Source organism: Corythoichthys intestinalis, chromosome 17 (assembly GCF_030265065.1).
Source record: "Corythoichthys intestinalis isolate RoL2023-P3 chromosome 17, ASM3026506v1, whole genome shotgun sequence".
In the NCBI taxonomy this organism is placed as follows: domain Eukaryota; kingdom Metazoa; phylum Chordata; class Actinopteri; order Syngnathiformes; family Syngnathidae; genus Corythoichthys; species Corythoichthys intestinalis.
Window position 1 is genome coordinate 15,244,377 of NC_080411.1, and position 19,910 is coordinate 15,264,286.

A 19,910-nucleotide genomic window follows, 5' to 3' on the forward strand; every position below is an offset into this window, starting at 1 on the left:
TAAACAACTAAAGGCCATATGTCTTGAAAACAGAAGCTGTACAACAAGACAAATAAAGAAGAAATGGGAGGAAGCTGGAGTCAAGGTACGTGACAGAACCATGCAAAATCGCCTATAAAAAATGGGATTTTCATACAGGAAAGCTAAAAGGAAACCATCATTGACACTTAACTCATTTGCTCCTGAAAACGTATAAATACATTTTTTTTTTTGTTTCAGTCAGTGTCCCAAAGACACATATTTATACGTCTTTTTTTTTTAATTTTTTTTTACAAGAGACATCTCTGGGTTCTGATTCAATTTAGCTCCAAAGCACAAAGCTGAAAATCCATTTTAAAGCAATAAAACTGGCCACTGGAGGGCAGTAGCGCATTTGGTAAGACAACCTAGGAGAACAACCTAGAGGACACTCGGGGAGAACGACGAGACCACCAGTGCAGCGGACGATGCCGTTGAGTCCATGCTGCTCGCAGAGCAGACCCTGCAGAGACTTTAAAAAATCCATCTTTATGAGACAGGCGGTGATGAGGGAAAAGTTTACCCGGCTGTCGCGGCCACAACAGCGTCATCTCTCAGTTATGCGTAAATAAATTGTTACTTTGTATCAAAAGCTCTATTTGTCTTGTTTTTTATGTTATTTTGTAAAAGGAAAACATTATTCAGATATTTGGGATGTAACTAAAGCAAAAAATAGCTGTGTTAAAGTCAAAGTTGTTTGAAATTTATGCTTTCACGAACAGCTCAATTCCTCTGTTTATTTCATCAGAAATTGGAAAATTGCTCCAACTAAGCTATTTTCTAATGCTGATTTCTAAAGAATGGAAAAAGACATGAACTTACTTTTTTCCTGCTGAAAGAATAGAGTCTAATCTTTCTTTTGGTGGGTCCCATGTTTATATAGCAATAGAACAATTTTCTGTGGGCCTTGCAAAATCAGTCAAAATCCAGTAAAACGGCCGGGAGCGAAAGGGGTTGCACCGGTGAAAAGGCTGGGAGTGAATGAGTTAAACAGAAAAGAACAGGACTGCAATGGGCTAAGGAGAGGCCATCAAGGACTGTGAATGACTGGATGAAGGTTATTTTCAGTGATGAGTCAAGAATCTGCATTGGACAAGGTGATGATGCTGGAACTTTTGTTTGGTGCCGTTCCAGTGAGATTTACTGTACAAAGATGACTGCCTGAAGGAAACATCAAAATTACCTTAGTCCTTGATGATATGGGGCTGCATGTCAGGCCAAAGCACTGCAGAGATGGCTGTGGGTAAATCTTCAATAAATGCAAATAGCCCAGATCTCAACCCTATTGAAAACCTGTGGTGCAAATTGAAAAAAATGGTCCACAGCAAGGCTCCCACCGGCAAGGATGATCTAGCAACTGCAATCAATGAGAGTTGGCACCAAATTGATGAAGAATACTGTTTGTCACTCAAGTCAATGCCTGAGAGACTGCAAGCTGTCATAAAATCCAGAAGTGGTGCAACTAAATACTAGAGATGTGTTTGATTGTTATTTCTTTGTTTGTTTCTCATGATTCCATTTATTTTTCCTCAGAATGGAGTGATTCTATATTTATTTCCCAGCACTTGTGATATAAAAGTAACATTTACTGACCACCATAATGTTTTTTATTAATTTCTTTCAGTGTTTCTGAATGCCAAGGAATTGTACTTTTGAACTAATTCAATATTTTTTTTCAAGCTTTTTATCCGAGTTTGTTCTACATGATAAAGTGTCTGAGTGAGTGCTCGTCCGAGACTGGTGATTCCATACTTTTTGCTGAGGGTTGTATAATAATTGCTAAATTTTAAGTGCTGTCCCGTCCTATAGAGGATTAAAGTGCATAAGACAGGATAAAAAAATGTCTTAAATAGCATTATTATGTGAATTAGAATCAAATGGCAACGCGAAGATGAAGAGAAATCAGTGTTTTAATCTGCCGTCTAGCCACACCTACCATTATAGTGCTCTAGCGTCCCCTACAGGTGGATGACATCAGCGGGAGAATGGTTTCATCTGATTTAGTATGCAGCACATTGAGGGGGAATTATTCATAACGAGGAAAATGCAACGAAGAGAGCCGCAAAACATCACATTTTCAGTCTCTCGTCCAATATTTTTAAAGGATATTCTTTTTATTGAAGTATTTTTCCCAATTGCTAAATAAATGGTATGGTCATGACAAATAACAATCTTGTGCTAAATGGAATATGAAATCATAAAAATGCATTTATTCAGTACGACATGGCAAAATTACTCCCTAATGGTAAAAACTGTCAACTTCATCTTTAGTGTCGCACCTCCCGAACGCTATATTACGCTGCCGTAGTTAGTCAGGCTTTTGACATTACCCTGCCCTAAGGCTTCCAGAATATAAACAAACCAAGAGGTGTGACAGCTTGCCGACATGCTAACCCGAACAGAGTGACGTCTCAAAGTCTTTTCACTTTTTGAAGTGAAAAATTACACAAAACTCCCCTGGATCATGTCACACTGACGCAGGGTTATCGATTGTCTTCGCAGATCGGCAACCCGCCCGGTGGAGAGCAAGTTACAGCTTGTTCCTCTGCTACTACGGACAGAAGAGCTTGCCAGGGAAGCAGCTGGACAATGATCGCCGAACAAACCGGCCGACGTCAGAAGAGCGTGTAGCTGCCAAATGGTCAACACGAATATGGCAAAATAATGCTTCGAAGACGTAAACAGTGGGAGTCATACGAGTTGTTGTGCAGCTAACATGACAATGTGCATGAGGAGAGCTTTTTACATGCCCATCCATGATCAGACGCAAGTCGTTCTTTATTTAAATGAAGTTTGTAGTGTTTACTTTGTAATCGCTGTAGTCGCAGCTATTTCTAAACACAAAGTTGCCATTTCTGATCAGGTGGAAAATTTGACAGAACACCGGGCACATGAAGAGGGCAACAAGCCGAGTATAGTGCTCTGCCGGTAGGGGGGTGTACGACAAGCCGCTGGTGTCGTCTGCAGAGTCAACAAGGAGCATGTCAGCCACAAAATGCAAGCCATCTACGTATTAAAATGATCCCAGTATTTGACAGAATACAAAACACGATGTTTACTCACTTCCTCGTAAGTCCAATGGTCCCACAGTAGTAGAGATTGTTTTGGTTGGTTTGGCTGGCGTGATGCAAAAAATAAACGAATTAATCCGCAAACTCAGCTGAATCCTTAGTCCTTCTCATGCAACAGTACAGATGGACAGTGAAGAGGACTCCTTCTACCATACACATCCCAGCGCCCTCTTTTTCAACTCGAGACTGGAGCCGGAAGTCACTCATTTCCATGGCACGGGATTAAAAAAAACTGAATACTGTATTGGGCCGTATATAAGACTGTATTTTTCGCATTGAAATAAGATTGAAAAAGAGGGGGTCGTCTTACATTCGCGGTCTAGTAAATTTACCCATTCACGTTGCTAGATAACGCCAGATATCATTGAAGCGATATTCTGTTATGACAGATCTCAGCTACTCTCCCCATTCATGATGCTAGATATAATTGAAGCGATGTTCTGTCATGACAGATCTCAGCTACTTGTTTAACCAGTTTGCATTATTTTACTGCAATGTTTTTCCTTATTCAGATTTGTTTCAAGACTACTGTTACAGTTAGACGTCACTTTGATGGTTAATGCAGTTATTGCAATGTTGTTGTTTTATCACAATAGATTATTTTATTTACATTTCAAAAACCAGAAGCCATTCATTTACGAATGTGATTGCACTTTAGTTTACATATTTAAATGTTCAGATATTAAGATTTGAATGAGGCAAAATAACATGCTTTTTCTCTCAAATATATTGTTATAATCAGGGGTGAAAGTGGTTAGAATTTCTTGCCGGAACTACCCGACGGGAAGGTCGCCACGGAGCTAGAAATTGTATTTATTTATTTTGGGGTAAAACTACTGAAATGCAAAGAAAACTGTTTTTGGTCAGTTATTTCTATAACACATACAAAAACTGATTTTCATTCAAAATTGTATGTTTGAATGATTTGCAAAATAAAAGTTAACAAAAACAGCTATAACCCCAGCCTCCATTAACATTACTCGTCATCGTCAAACTCAGATAACTGCAGCAGCTGGGGAAACCTCCATGCCGTCCGTGGAATAAAATTAAATAATAAATATCAGTGGAAACGGATTACGCTACACAAGCCCTTTATTATGGTTGTTTTTAACACTTGTGTATGTAAATCTGATTGCTGTAGATTGTTTTCTTCTTGGAGCTGAAATGCATATGTAGCAGCTTTGTATTTTTTTTTTTTTTACATAGCGTTTTGGCAGTTGCCGTCATATTTTCGGAATCAAAGCACCGTATACCGGAACAACGTTCCGGTCCTGAATCTTATACCGGAACTGTGTTCCAGCCCTGAATCTTATACCGGAACTGCGTTCCTGACTGTTCCCGCCCCTTTTCACCCCTGCTTATGATCAAATATAAAATATAAAAAAATTAATTTGGTGTTCAAAAAGTCTTTTTTTCAAACTTGAGTCTTGAAAAAGAGGGGGTCATCTTATAATCATGGCCGTCTTATATTTGGGCCAATACGGTAAATATAGCGATCGCTTCCACACACATCCAAGCGGTCCATTTCATTCAGGAGCATAACATACCGTGGAAAATATGAAAAAAAAACATGCTTTTTGCTGTCATAGGCACTTTAAGTGTCAACTTTTGAATACATGTCAACTGTGCCTGAAAGGATTAAACGGCGATGCCATCCTATAATTTTCTTACATTTGTGTTCGGCATGTTTACATTTTAAATGAAGTTGTGTTTTATTGGTGATGGAAAGCTTTCAATTATTTATTTTGAAGGATTTTCTCTCACCCTCCTATATAACAGTCTGACGTGTATTTATATATGATTTTAGCTACTCGAATATAAAACAGTGCTGTATCTTTCTCTGTCTCTTTTAAAATATATTTAAAGATGCATAAGCCATTCCTAAGCTTTACAGGCGCTTGCAGAGATCAATGATGTGTTTGAATTGTGCATGAATCTGTAAAAAACAAACAAACAAAGAAAAAAACCCTCAGCAAAATAACACAATTACGTTAAAAAAACAAAGACGGTGCGGATGCGTTTGGGGAGGGTGTACATTTATGATCCGACGGGGGGATTTACGGCAAACTTTTGCTCACGCCGATGTGTGATTGCCTTGATTTATTGAGGCTGCCTGCACTCAGTCAGGCGCTTTGCAAGTCGGGAGTAAAAAGCCGCATCAGTTAACTGTCAATTCCTTCAGCGCTTCATGGCTTTTTAACTGTGGCTCAGCACACCATCGTACAAGTAGACATTTATTGTATTTCGAATATGTAGCATGCATTTATTGCCGCGCCGCCTGCATACACGGAGTAAACTTGAGGGACGTTTGATGAAGCGCCAGGGGGAAAAATAATGACATGTAAAAATGAAAAAAAAAAAAAAAAAAAAAGCACAAAACTTTATGCCATTTACTGCTACTCGAATTTTTGAAAAATAATAAATTACAAACTTTTACGTACCTCATTCACTGTACTGAAGCTATGTGTCTTTGATGTTATTTTGAGCCAGAAGCACTGTTTGAGCGATATGTTATATGGCAGTGCCTTATTGCCACTTTGCACTTGATTCAAAAAACTGATGCTTGCACTATTTTGATTTCAGCAATAAATATAGTAGTGCAATATAGGCAGTTTTTCCATAACTTCAGTTGAAGTTTTCTCTTATTTTTCACAGAATGTTCATTGGAAAACCTGGAAGTTGTTAAACTTATTTTTATTAAAATATCCAGTAGGGCATCACAGTACCAAAATATGTTAAGTCCATGACTGCATATATCGGTATCAGATTTTTGGAGTTGAAAATATCGGGATATCGTTGATCGGTTAAAAAGTCATTATCAGACAACTCTACTTAAAATTCTTTATTTTCCTTTCAGGCGTGACAAATCCAAACAAACATTCAGCATTCATTTGTGTTTACATTTAGTTCAACCTGAAAAGAAAAGGGCAGACGGGAGAAGCCGAAGCTTATTGAATCCCGCCCCCAGTATACTATAGAACGCAGAAATTATTGAATAACAATTTTGACATTTCAGATTGTGTAATGATTACAATGTGTTTTTTTCCCCCCTATTTTCCCAATAGTCATTGTCGATTGCGGCGATTTGATCATTATGTTGATTAAATCCAGTAGATTACTTCAAAATTCAGAGGCTATTTCATTCTGTTGATTTGATCCAGAAGATAGGAAATAGCTGAGGACCGATGGCTGGCCGTGTCCGCCACCCTCTTTCGTCGATTTACTCCTCGTCGCGGTTTTCATTCCCTGCTGCATTCCGATGAACACTCTCCAAGTTGCGCAGCTCCATAGTAATTTTCATTACCATTCTGGTTATGGCAGTGTTGGATGCCGCTAGGTCATTCTTCACCTGTAATATATCATCACAGGCCTTGTTGAGGCTGGCGTGCACTCCAGCGAGAGCGCTGACAGCAGTAGTGGACAATTCCACTGATCTCCTTAGGCTTTCCAGCACTTTCATAATGATCCGACTAATCAAGTGGGCTCCGAGCCCCTGCAGAAGAATCGCAGCCAGCAGCGCAACAAAAAGATACACATCCTCGATGTCTTCAACTTTGAGTGTGGTCAGACACAGCGGCCGCCATTTTCCCCAGCTATCCTCCACGAATCCAGACTTGAAAGTGTTGCCCGGGCATGGGCGTTGTCCAGGTTCTGGTCGCATTTGTTAGGGAAATTCATTTTTCAACTCCAAGACAAGTGTTACCTCAACAGCTTGATTACAGAAATGAATACGACCCCAACCATGGATTGCTTTTCTTCGAAGGCTTTTTGAACAAGAGCTCTCGGGTACAAACCGATGTGACCCAGCCAGGAGCTGTGATCACCCAGAAAGTACAAAGAAGTACAAAAGAGGCTGGGCATCTATACTGTTGAAAGGGCGGTGCCGAAGCCCACCGTGAAACGAAACTTACTAAGAAACGAAACTCATCATCTCACAAACCTGGGTTTTTTTTCCATACAAAAACATCTTTGAGCTGAGACCATGAACACCAACTGTGGCTAGAACGAAGTCTGATAAGCCACAGTTGCCACATTGTATTCATTCAGGGCGTATTAGAAAACAGGAACATAACAGTCCATATTTGGGCATATTGTGAAGGCTATGGGAAGGCACACTCAACAGATTAATGCTTCAATGTTCTAATGCAAGCAAAACAAAAGCATACAAAATATGATGTATAATGGTTGTGTTTTAAGCATGAATACAAATCTCTCACAGCATTGCAGAGTATATCTTGTCCAGGGCACTCAGTGACCAATTGACCAGCTCCATGTCCTTACAGAATGGCACAACACTACTATTAACAGTCAACTGTCGGTACGCTTACAGAGCCAAATGGTTATCTGTCCTTGTGACAGATGTCTGGTTGAGTTCTGTTTGCATTAGCTTTGAGTTATTTTTTTCCCCTTCTTTGTTTTGGGTACACTTGGTTTTGTTTACAGGTTTGATTTGTCACTAAAGATGTCCTGTCCGATCACGTCATTTTCAAAGTATCGGAATCGGCAAAAAAATATCGGACATGCCTTTTTTAAAATATATATATATATTTTTTTAATTAAATCATTTTCTAATTGTATTTAACGCGTTAACGGCGGTAATTAAATTTTTTAAAAAAAATAATCACGTTAAAATATTTAACGCAATTAACGCATGCGCTGCACGACCCACTCACGCATTGTCACGTTCAATCTATAATGGCGCCGTTTTACCTATATATAGAGCTAAAACGCAACATAAAATGAGTAGAGAGAATTTTGGCAGGCTTTGGCACTTTTTTTTTAATTGGCTAAAGCCTTACAATTCCTCTCTCAACAATTAGAAATATCGTGGGTAACAATGTGGGGAGGAAAGGTTGTAGTTGATCTTTTTCTTAACACCCTATGTTATTTCCCAACACAGAGAAGATATATGAATTGGTGCCACTACGCACGGTCATGGTTGCACTTCCCATCATGCATTTGGGCAGAACAGTTAAATGGCTACAGTATCATTTACTGAAAGCTCAACAAATACACTAGATGGCAATATTTAGTCACAATATACAAAGTCACATTTATCCTTTAAGAATTACAAGTCTTTCTATCCGTGGATCCCTTTCACAGAAAGAATGTTAATAATGTAAATGCCATCTTGAGGATTTATTGTCATAATAAACAAATACAGTACTTATGTACTGTATGTTGAATGTATATATTCGTCCAAGTTTTATTCATTATTTTCTTAATGCATTGCCAAAATGTATATGATCGGGTAAAATTATCGGGAATGATTGGAATTGAATCGGGAGCAAAAAAAAATTTAAAAAAGCATCCGGATCGGGAAATATCGGGATCGGCAGATACTCAAACTAAAACGATCGGGATCGGATCGGGAGCAAAAAAACATGATCGGAACAACCCTACTTGTCACCCAGACGTTATTCTCCTTTTGTACAGTTCTTATCATGACCAAAAGTTAGATTGATTCAGCAACATAATTGTTTAATAACATTTGTTTATACCTCCTCTTAAAAACAGCCAACGACCCTGAGCTGGTCACTCCAGGATCTAATTTGTTCCCAAGCTGAACACCAGTGTAGGGGATCGAAAATGACTTTAGTGTTGTTCTAGCATAGTTAAGTTTTGTGTAAAACTATCTGCAGTTGGCCATGGGCATTTACTTTTAGTTTAAACTGACATTAAAGGGGATAAAATGAGATTTGCTGACACCTGTAGAATTTGTCTACTTGTTATTAGGGGCACCACTAGACCAAATACAGTACTGGGGCACAGCGGGCAAGCAAACACTTTTTTTTTTTTTTTTTTTTAACATTTATTGATCATAAAAATGTTAGAAATAGCGCTTTAAACTATATATATTTAAATCAAAATACAAGTGTAATGAATAGCAAGCCGTTGATGTGGATCCCAATTACAGACTCAGAGAGAAGGAATAGTGAATGTTTCTATTTAATAAAAAGTACAACCAAGGGAGCACGCCAAAGTTATGCGAGTATAACAAATTACAACTAAGGGACCACGCCAAAATATGCAAATTTAGCAAAGTACAACTAAAGGCTGAGTTATGCTTCTGCGGCAGACCTACGCCGCCAAGGCAGACCCGATTTACAACCCTTCGCCGTAGACTGACGTGTATCTCCACAATTTACTGACTGGTCCAGGCTTCAACACTTGGTGACGTGGAGCAAATGGACTGTGGTTGGTCCGCGCAGACTGTTATTTCCGGTTCAGCACGAAATCACTGTCATTTTCAACCATTGTTTTGCTACACGCAAAAATGGACCAAGCCAACGAGAGTATCATCGAAGAGCAAGTACGACAACTTTTACAATGTCTCGTCAAGACAAAAGATTGCTAAATGGCAAGGTCAGCGATTGCATAAATAAATGGAAGAACTACCGAGACAAGTACCGTATTTTCCGGACTACAAGTCGCACCTGAGTATAAGTCGCACCAGACATAAAATGCCCAACGAAGAGGAAAAAAACATATATAAGTCACACCGGAGTATAAGTCGCATTTTTGGGGGATAAAATCCAACACATAGAACAGATATGTCATCTTGAAAGGCAATTTAATATATAAATACAATAGAGAACAACATGCTGAATAAATGTACAGTGTACAGTGCATGAACATCGAAATGCAAATATACTGTTCTCACCAGGACCTCCCAAATGACGATGTTGGACGTCCGTATAATTAGCTGAATCCATTTTTTTGCTAGTTACCGGTTCACAGGTAACACAGGTTCGCATCAACGTTAATAAATCAACGTAAATAAATGATAATTAGGTGTATTACAGGATTGACATAAACGGTTAGCATGCGTTCGCTAGCATTAGCACATCGTTCAAACAACCACACAACTGGCTGTACGATCGCGGGTGGAAAACACACAACAACAACAGAAAAGATGATACACACAGGCGTTGCCTCTGTAGAGATATTTTAAAAGCATAAACAATGAACGTAGGTTCGCAGCGGTGTCTCTCTCTCGCTAACTCGCCCACTCACTCACAGCTACGTAGCTGTCAGTCTTCTTCTGGCGTGTGAGCGCTCTACTTCTCGTAAACAAGTGCGAGTGCGCCCCCACGTGAGCGTGAAAGCGCCACAAACTAAAAGCATGCATTTCAATATAAAAAAGTCAATAATACAATTGAACACACATTGCCACAGGCATAACGCGAACGTGGCCATAGCTATTAAGAGTTATTCGGATAACTATAGCATAAAGAACATGCTAACAAGTTTACCAAACCATCAGTGTCACTCCAAAACACCAAAATAACATGTGAAATGATATCATAATGTGTTAAAAATTTCACACATAACTCGCTCCTGAGTATAAGTTGCACACCCAGCCAAAATATGAAAAAAAAACCGCGACTTATAGTCCGAAAAATACGGTATGTGTGTGTTCGGAAGCAAATGGCCACCCGAAGCGGTGACACAGTCGGCCAAACACTGCCAGTTTTTTATCACTTTTTGTCATATTTTTGGTTGGTGCACTTCATCATTTATTGTGTACATATGTTTGCTGTGAGTCTGTGACTTATTTACATTTCATACTTCAAGTATATGAAGAATAAAGCACAGGTTTGGTGTCAAAAGAGTTGTTGTGATGTTTAATTTTCAACAACAGTCCGCACACTTGATACATCATCACTGATTAAGAGTGCCTCGATGCTTTTATGATAACGGATGAAGGGAAGAAGAGTCGATGATGGGTGTCGGGTGGCGGAGCACATTTCCGTTCTGTTGCCGGCCTCCCCGTGCGCTTCTGGGCCGGGAGGTCCAAATTCCTTCAGTTGGCGACCCGACGTGATGGTTTGACGACGTGATAGGCCCAGACGACGGAGGGGATGGACGAACGGCTGCGGAAGAGTCAACTGGAGCCCTTTTAGGTGCACCGCTAAAAGCCGAAAAGGTAAAAAGACGTTTTGTCATAATTTAAGGCGGGTGAAAGTTGACTTGAAGCGACCTTCGACCATTTTGTGTTTTGTCTAACTGTGATTTGTGCATTCTGTTGAAGGAATAAGGGGAGAACAAGTGTAGTGTAACATTAGTCTTCATTAGTCTTAGCACTAGAGGGGTAGATTCAGAAAGAGTGCAACATATATGCCATGCGTCGCGTAGTTTAGGCTGGGCGAAAGATTTAAAAAAAAAAAAAAAAAAAAAAAAAAAAAAAAAAAAAACAGGACAAGCTTAGGTTATTAGGAAGCGGTGTCCCCGGAGCCTTATTAAATTGCGAGAAACCTAACAACACAAAAGAGGTTGTGAGCCGCTGCCTGCGCGACCCTCTCCATTCCCCCTCTGGGGAATGGAGAGGGTCAGGCTGGTTGGCTCCTAGACAACAGGTTGTTGTTTCCCGATTTGATGGGTGGGACATACGTAATATATACATGCGCATGTATGCATATACATACAAAGATATGTGTATGGGATAGATATGTGCATGTATATTTGAGTATAGAGTAGATGCGACGACCCACTTTCTAAGTTAGATGAGGGGTCTGTACGCGCAATATGTGTATGCATTTATATGTATATTTAGAGGTATACATATAAATTTGGATAGACATATACTTGTCCTGAAGGTTGTGGTGGTTTGGCTGGCGGGCAGCGTCAGGCCGGGCCAAAGCCACCGGGACTGGAACGTAGCGGTTCCACACCTCAGGGCTGACGAGTCTGAGGTTTGAGAGCTGGGTTGTGGAGGCCCTAGGAAGTGGTCCCCCCTTAAAAAAGAATAAAGGTATTAAGGCCGCTGTTGGAGTGACGCCCAACAGCAAAGGGGGCCTCGCTGCTTGCGGTAAGCAGAACAATGGACATGGCCATGAACACATTCGCCCAGCGGAGATAGGTCAGGGACCCGTGACAAACATGGCTATATGAATGCGCTAAGGAGGGCTGTGAGGGTACAGGGAAGAAATTAGACGAGTTGTTCACGGAAATCGAAACTCAGTTGTTGGACTGCCACTGTTGTTGTTTAAATGTTAAGTTGCTATGGTGTCGTGTAGTCTCCTGTTAAAGTAAGTGGACGTTTTGTTTTGCTTAGTGTTGTTCGAAATGAAGCCGAAAAAATAGGAAGCGCCCCTGTTAACGTTCTGGGAGACAGCCGTTGGCATGGCGCCTGGAGTTGGGTTATCTGATTAGAAAAGAACACTGTGTTCAAAATAAGGAGGGCGGGCCGTCGGTGGCCCCTATTTGCAACATGGGGTCCTCGACGGCATCCGCTGGGTTTTTTTTGCCAAAATTGATTATAAGGGGAGGCTAGAATTGAAGCTGGGAATTTTCCAGTCCTTGTTTAACATTTTAAGATAAAATTGAGAGCCAAAAAGGGACAACATGTAAAAAATTCTAAAAAATCAGTAGATCTGATTAGAAAAGGAACACAGTGTTCAAAATGAGGTGCGCGGGCCGATGGGCGGGAGGCCCCTCTTGCTCTTGTTCAGGCCAAGCAGAGCAAGGAGGGCTGAAGGCCCTGGATGTTTGGTAAAGTTATAGATTTTTAAAAAAAAAAAAAAAAAAAAAAAAGCTTTTTCTAACAAGAAGATTTTTACTCACAAAAGAATGTAGATAAAACAAAAGAATATTAAAGTGATGCGTTCAACCACGAACTTACAATTATTAGAATAACAAACATGCAAAACCGAACCAGCAAAGAACACCTTAAAATTAGTAACGGGGAATTGATATCATGGCTCGCTTCTAGTATAACGAATAGTTTGAAATGTAATTTTTAGGGGATTCAAGCATGATGAATATGGGGAAAGTGTCACTTTTGGATCACATGTTGATAGAATTGGCTGTCGTGAATTCAGCTGGGATCCAAAGAACAACAGGATAACTTTATTGATTTTAGTTTTGATATAAGAAGACAATTAAAATTGAACTAATTTTTGCTGTTATGAAAATAGAGTAGGAAATAAGTGGCCAACTTTGTCGAGACAGGCCATGACCAAAGTTAATTGACAAATTATCAAATAGGGGGCCACAATAAAACATGTAACAATGCAATATAAGAATTGTAAATATTTGAGCTAATTGACATTCATAACACCCCTTAGAGTAACTAGAACATCTTTGAAAAAAAAAAAAAAAAAAAAGAAGCAAATGGTTCTTTCATAACACTTATCACGATTCCAAATTTACATCGGAGATAACGTTCCCAGAATGAGATAAATAGTAAGTCTTATTAGTTTTTATTTTTATCTTAACTTGGATATTTTCTTTTCATTGTTGACACTTGAAGGAAATAATTTCATTTAGTATATTTTCTTTTCCTTTTGCACTTTTGTAAAACTGATTTTGGAGTTATTTTGTAGTTCCGTTTAATTTGGAGTCTATAGAAGCTAATTTAAGTTTGAGATGCCTTGCCTAAAGGGTTAAAGTTTAGGAAAGAGCAAAGTTTTAAAGTGGGTCATCTCAAGCTCAAGTCTCTGGTTGTTTTGGTAAAACAATAGATAAGACAGTCCTTCCCTAGCCACTATTGACTCCCGGAAGAATGCGGAGGGAGAATCTCCTATATGTGTTAATTTTGATATACGGGACAATGTAAAAGTGGATTTAGGTTTTTAAAAAAAGACTTGAAAATGCCAGATTTCACTAAAATATAATCTTTTGGGTCACCTGCGGATAGAATTGGGCTATCCTTGCAAAAAAGAAATCAAGAAATGAATAAAATAAAATAAAAAAGGGGAATAAGACATTTTCACCAATTTCATGATCTGGGATGAAAAGACAAGACCAATGTAGGTAAATTTTGTGCTTTGAAATTATAGGGGAAATTAGCAACCAATTTTTTTTTTTTTTAAGAGAAAGACCACAGTAGGAATCGAATTAACAAATTACATAAGAGGGGAGGAATTAAATTTGAGAACGTAAACAAACACGGGCATCGTGCCAAATGCAATTTATTATGCTGGGGAAGTTGCTTATGTTAAAAGTTAAGAATAATACTCGAACGATACAACGATAATGAGACAGAATCTAGAGATGAGTTAATTTAATTTCAGAATACCTTTCCAAGTCTACTGCCTATAAATACAATTTCCCCAGTATAAGACAATTTTTATGTTTTCATTTTGGATTTTTGTTCTTGATCTTTTGATGAATTACTCTCATGTGATATTTTTCCATTCCTTTGGACACCTTTATGGAACAGATTTTTATTTTTAAGGACTTGAATAATATTAAAAAAAAAAAAAAAAAAAGGAGGAGGAGTGGAGAAAGTGTTGTTTAGTTCCATGTCTGTGCTAACTGTATTTTTCATATTTTTTTAGAATTTTTTCTAAAAATTCTATTCATCTATTCTTTTCCATTTTTTATAAAAAGTCAAACTGGTTGACTTGCATTTATTCTATTGATCCTATTCACTGGTTTGTTATTTTGCAATTATTTTCGGGGGACCTAATTGTTTCACAAAAGGGGAGAAAGATACATATTTTGAATGACATAAGGAACAAAGGAAAAGGCATCACTTTCCAAGACATAAATATTTTAATTATTGCTGAGTGGCTTTGTTTGGGATCTGAATTGGACATGAGGGGTTTGTAAACTGGAAATAATAAGACATATAAATGTTTTTGTGTTGATTGTTGCAATGGTAACCATTGAACAGTTTAAACGTGTAGTAGACAACCACACACCGTAGAAATGAATGTACAACGCCCATCCTTTGACAAAATGATTCCTTGTGACTAGGGTTGTTGACGATCAATATTATTAAGCTTATTGGAAAAAAAAAAAAAAAAAAAAAGGGAGTTAGAATCTCAAATGATGGCATTTAGACCACCATAGGGGATAGTTTTTGATTTGGTCTAGATAATTGGGGTATCACACAAGCTGATGTAACTTGGGAATGATAACATGTACCGGGTATTCATAATGCACTTTGAGTAGTAGCTATGAGTGATATAGCCATGCTTACAATTGCAATTGTGGGCATGGCTAGAGGGGGTTAAGTGGGCCAAGATAACACCAACATTATTACTGAAAGTTAATATGGATGCGGACAATTGTAAATTTTTATTGACTTGTACAGTCTGTTCAACTCTAAACATACAGTTCTTAGGCCCAACAAACAGTAAATTATTATAAACATAATACTATTCATAATCCCACTTAGCTTTAATAGCACGACACATTTTAGGAGCACGCAGAGGCCATTAAAACGATCTAAAGTTTTCCCTGACCACATTGTTTCCCAAAAGATTTCAAGGTTTAAGGATAATAATCTGCCACATCACATGTTGGAGTTTTGAGACTGGTGCGGTTGGGACGTTTCAGGCGGTAAGGTTACAAATAGGCCCAGTTAAGATAAGTAAGTATGACAAATCGGCTATTCTTAAGTTTATCCTTATTTCTATTTATCGATCCCCTGAAACACCAGATGTGTATGTTGACAGGATGGGAGGACATTCGCCCTGAACGCTAGCAGGGCTGGAACTGGGTATAACAAGCGGAGCCATCGCACCGGCACACGGACCACCGGTTGCGCGGGTGGGAGAAGGGATCGCCAATGGTTGGAGGATCAAAGGTTTGATTCCAGACCCCACCTATTCCCTCAGGGCTGTGACTGCGGTATCGCACGAGCCGTGAGCGGGTGGTTGTGTGAGAACAGGTGCTCACAAAATAATGGTTCATCGCCAAGGGACAGCCGTCACGACTGTCCGCACGGTTTTATACTCACCCCAGCTGACGATGCTGCGTTTTGTCGAGGTGAATGTTTTCCGGTCTTTTTGAGTTTGAGAGAGTATTTAAATGTTAGAGAGATTACCGTGCCTCAGACGTCTCGACAAGCAGTAGGCAAAGAAACTAAAACGTGTGAGTACGTGACATATTTTAAGTACACCACATAGTCCCAGATGTATTTGATTAAGATTCTTTACTTTTATTATTTTATTTTCACTTTCTAATGATTAACTTTCCTGTAGGTACCGCATTATATTTTAGACACCTTAAGCTCATTGTTTGTGTTCTACACAAAGGCAAAGTCGTTCTATGCTTTAATTAGGGAGTGTTTTAAAATATGTTGGAGGCTCTGTATTCTTTTGAGTTGAACAGATTACAGCTACACTAGGATCCACTAGGGTGGGGGGCAACCATGACGGATCCGGACTGGGAGAAAATAAACAAATTCCCATACGACCCATGTCCTAGGAAGCGACAATTGATTATGGAAATAAATAGGTTTAGCGCCATGGTCCCTGTTGCTATAGTGCTCTCGTTTATTTGTTCTTTGTAATATTATTTTTCGCTAAAAGGTTTGGATTTTCTTTCCTTTTTTCCCTTTTATTGATTTCACATGCGGATGTTGCTGTTAGAAATGTGATGTGGAAAGGTGCCCCTGACGTTGTTGGTAAGTGGTGGGAATACACATTGTTTATGTAGTGGGGTTTATTTTTTCCGTCACATTTTTTCGATCTTTTGCAGTCACATTTGGGTTTTGTAATTCCTCGACACATGTCATATCACTGGATTGTTTTACATCTCCACAATCACCATAGATTCATTTTCGTTCTTGGGATTTTTGTTCAAAGACTACTATTTTTTGTTAGGTTCTAAATCATAGTACTCGGTAGATTTGTGCCATTTTTAAGTCCCAGTTTTATTCTTCAGCCTTTAGCCATATTTGTCATTTGGGGTGGAGAATATAACTTTTATTATTTTTATATACTTTTGATTAGGATATTTATTCATTTTTGGTCAATGGGGCGGAATAAAGTTTTTCTTTAATTGGGGTGGAATAAAGTTTGCCTACAGGCGTCTGTGTCCATCATTTTCAACAACTGGTAAGGGGTGAAGACGTTTATTTCGAGTTTCGAGTTCATGGTGTCCAAGTTTTTCTGTATTGCAACATTCCGCTTTTGTACAGTACCGCTTTTTCACCATTCTCTAGTCAATGGGGGAATGTTTTTGCTGTGTTATGTTTTTAGATGTAGTAGTTTGTCAGTGCTGTTCTTTTTCTTCATTTAAAAGCTGTTCTGAGATGTTTGACACACTGTTGCATTCCTTTTTCTTCAGGGCTGCGCACAGTTCCCTCTTACTACAGGTGGTGGTTGACCCTAACGTTACGGAAGTGAAAAGAGGGGCACTTAAATTTTAATTTACTGGACCAAAATTTAACTCAGTACGGTTCTCACTTTTCCTGATTTAAAGGTTGTTATTCAATGGACCAAATTTAGCTTAGTGTGTCTCTCATTTTTCTTAACTAAAGATTAACTTTATTTTTATTTTAATTTAATTTAATTTAACTGAATGTATATCTCATTTTTCCTAGCGACAGGAATAACTTGATGGGTAGCCCGTCTATTTGATCATGCAAAATCGGTCTCAATGCACCTGTACAAAGAGGGCACTGTGAGCTGATGCCTATAGCCACGGGACCGAAGACAACCAAGGATTAACCCTTTGAGGCGGTATCATATTGTTTTAAAGAGTACTTAACAGGAGTCCTGAGGGGGACAAATTTCGAACATCCCTGTTTAAACTGTTCATCAATTGCTACATTTCTTCCACCACTTGACAAAGCTAAGTTCTAAGGCCACATCCATGTTTTTTCGATCCCCTGTCGGGGCTCGAGAGGGGGAATGAAGGGGAAACGATATCGTCATCGCACACACCATATAACTGTTTGCATTAGTCTAACACATATATAGTCTAACACATACATATGGTACAGGTTTTCGTAGGCACCGTCTAACTGTTTGCATTAGGCTAACACACGTAATATAATTAATCAGGAAATGTGTATCATTTTCATATTTGCGGTAGGACTACACTACTAATATAAAACAAATAGCACACCATAGTTTAATGAGAAGAAATAGAGATACACAATGCCGTCTTATCATGAGTGACGCACATACTCGGGGAATCTGCTCTCAGCAAATTCCAAGGACAAAGCGTTTTGTCCTGGAACAAGCACCACCAGCCCGGACAGCGAAGTGGATAGCGGGCGTCCCAAATCCGCGCACGAACCTAAACCGCCCAGGGCCGGCCACAGCGGGGGCGGCCCCAAAGCAACGCCCAGAAACGCCTTCGACAAGACCCGCGTCAGCAAAGACGTTAAAAAGACTGAACACTGATAACAATTTGTCGCTCCTCGGAAACATTTCCTATGTAACCGTTGTGACACGACCCTGGATCCAGCCTCTGTACCTCCGTCGTCTGTTTTTGCCTTGTTCTTTAGACCTCTGTGAATCATTAAATTGTCAACCTGTTTTCCGGTGAGCCTTCTTTAGACTTTTTGGAGCTTGGAGTCAGAACAAAGGGTTAACACAGGAACGCGCGGAGTTTGGCTTCCTCCTGGCCTGGCTCCGCTCGGAGGGGTCGGGTGGCGGAGCACATTTCCGTTCTGTTGCCGGCCTCCCCGTGCGCTTCTGGGCCGGGAGGTCCAAATTCCTTCAATATCCCCACTTTGTTGTGGCAACAATACAATAAATAACAAAATAATAACGGGCTGCCGCAACATGCGACCGGAAAATTCCGCTTTCTCCCATTCTTTCCACTTGAATCCCCCTAAGTCACCACTGCCCAGTCTGAGCGCTTCTTAAAGGACCCGCGCACAGTTACGGACATTACAGTATGATCAACATTTGTTGTTCAATTTTAATGAGCTGAAGAGCCACATTCAAGCGTTCCATCAACGTTGGCATTATTGTGTAGCCGGAGGAAAACTACAGGAATTCGACAAGAGTCCCCCAGAACCATACAAACACAACGCCACACCCCTCTAGTAGCTTAGCGGTGACTTACAGAGCAACGTGTTCCCTTGCCGCAGAACTATGGAATGCTCATTGATGCCATAGTAACTCCGCCGTCACAGCAACGCAGAAGTATAACTCAGGCATATGGGAGCAAAAAGTCCAACAGAAAATAGAGCACCAAAAAAATGATCAAACTAGGATACAAGCGTAGAAAACGTCGGAGAGCACGAAGATGGTACTCACAGCGGCAAGCAAGGCAATCGTCCGACCAAGCTGCTAGACACAGGCGTCGTTAACTACCGCGCCCTGATAATGCACCACAGTTGCATTGCATGACCCCGTCCATCCAGCTCAATCAGACTCTGGAATGAAAAAAGAACAAATGAGAACACAAACATGACAAGTAAAAAGGGTTTCAACTTCCATCTCTCCTTCACCTCTTCCAACATTCTGCTGCTCTACTTTGTCTGGACAGAAATGGGGATATCACTATAACTGTTGTGCAATTAATCAGTATTTCTCAACTGGTAAGTTGCGACCTAAATGTGGTTTATGTTGCCAAAGTGGGTTACCTAGCTTACCTCTCTCATAAGGTAATATAGGTAAAAACAAACAACAAATGGACATCCTATCTGGCACTAACCTGTAAAAGAGTCGGCAAGATGTCATTTGCGCCGTCGACTGTATGATTGGCAGACGCGCTGTAACATTGATGCTGCATTCACGGGTTGTTGGAGTAATCGAAAAAATGAGTCTCTATTACATGGTGTCTATAAAAGCTCCAGACAGACATTCAACTTGAGAAGCATTGCCGGGGCAGAAAAATAGGCTGCCCTTCATTGTAGCAACCATGTTTTTATCCCATATTACGATTTTACAACAGATCAGAATGGTTTTCCAACTCAGAAAGTCAGATCTCCGGATACACATGAACGCAGCATATTTTCCAAAAGTGCTTTGCGGAAGTATCAATTTATATGCCTATCACCGACAAAGGTGCGTGCATAATTTACCATATTAAGGAACCATGTGCAGATAGTGGATATGGAATGAATAGAGTAATTTGACCATATTAAATAGGCGCATTTAGTAGATTATGCTAAGTAGA

General features: G+C 39.6%; 1 protein-coding gene across 2 annotated transcripts in view; it reads right to left on the reverse strand.

Annotated features, from left to right (window-relative positions):
• lamc3 (laminin, gamma 3) overlaps positions 1-19,910 on the reverse strand; it is a 252,084-nt gene that overhangs the window by 216,606 nt on the left and 15,568 nt on the right. For both annotated transcript variants that reach the window (XM_057818403.1, XM_057818404.1), the window contains exon 2: positions 19,046-19,164. The gene's annotated coding sequence lies outside the window, so the exon portion shown is untranslated. The remainder of the gene's footprint in view (positions 1-19,045; positions 19,165-19,910) is intronic.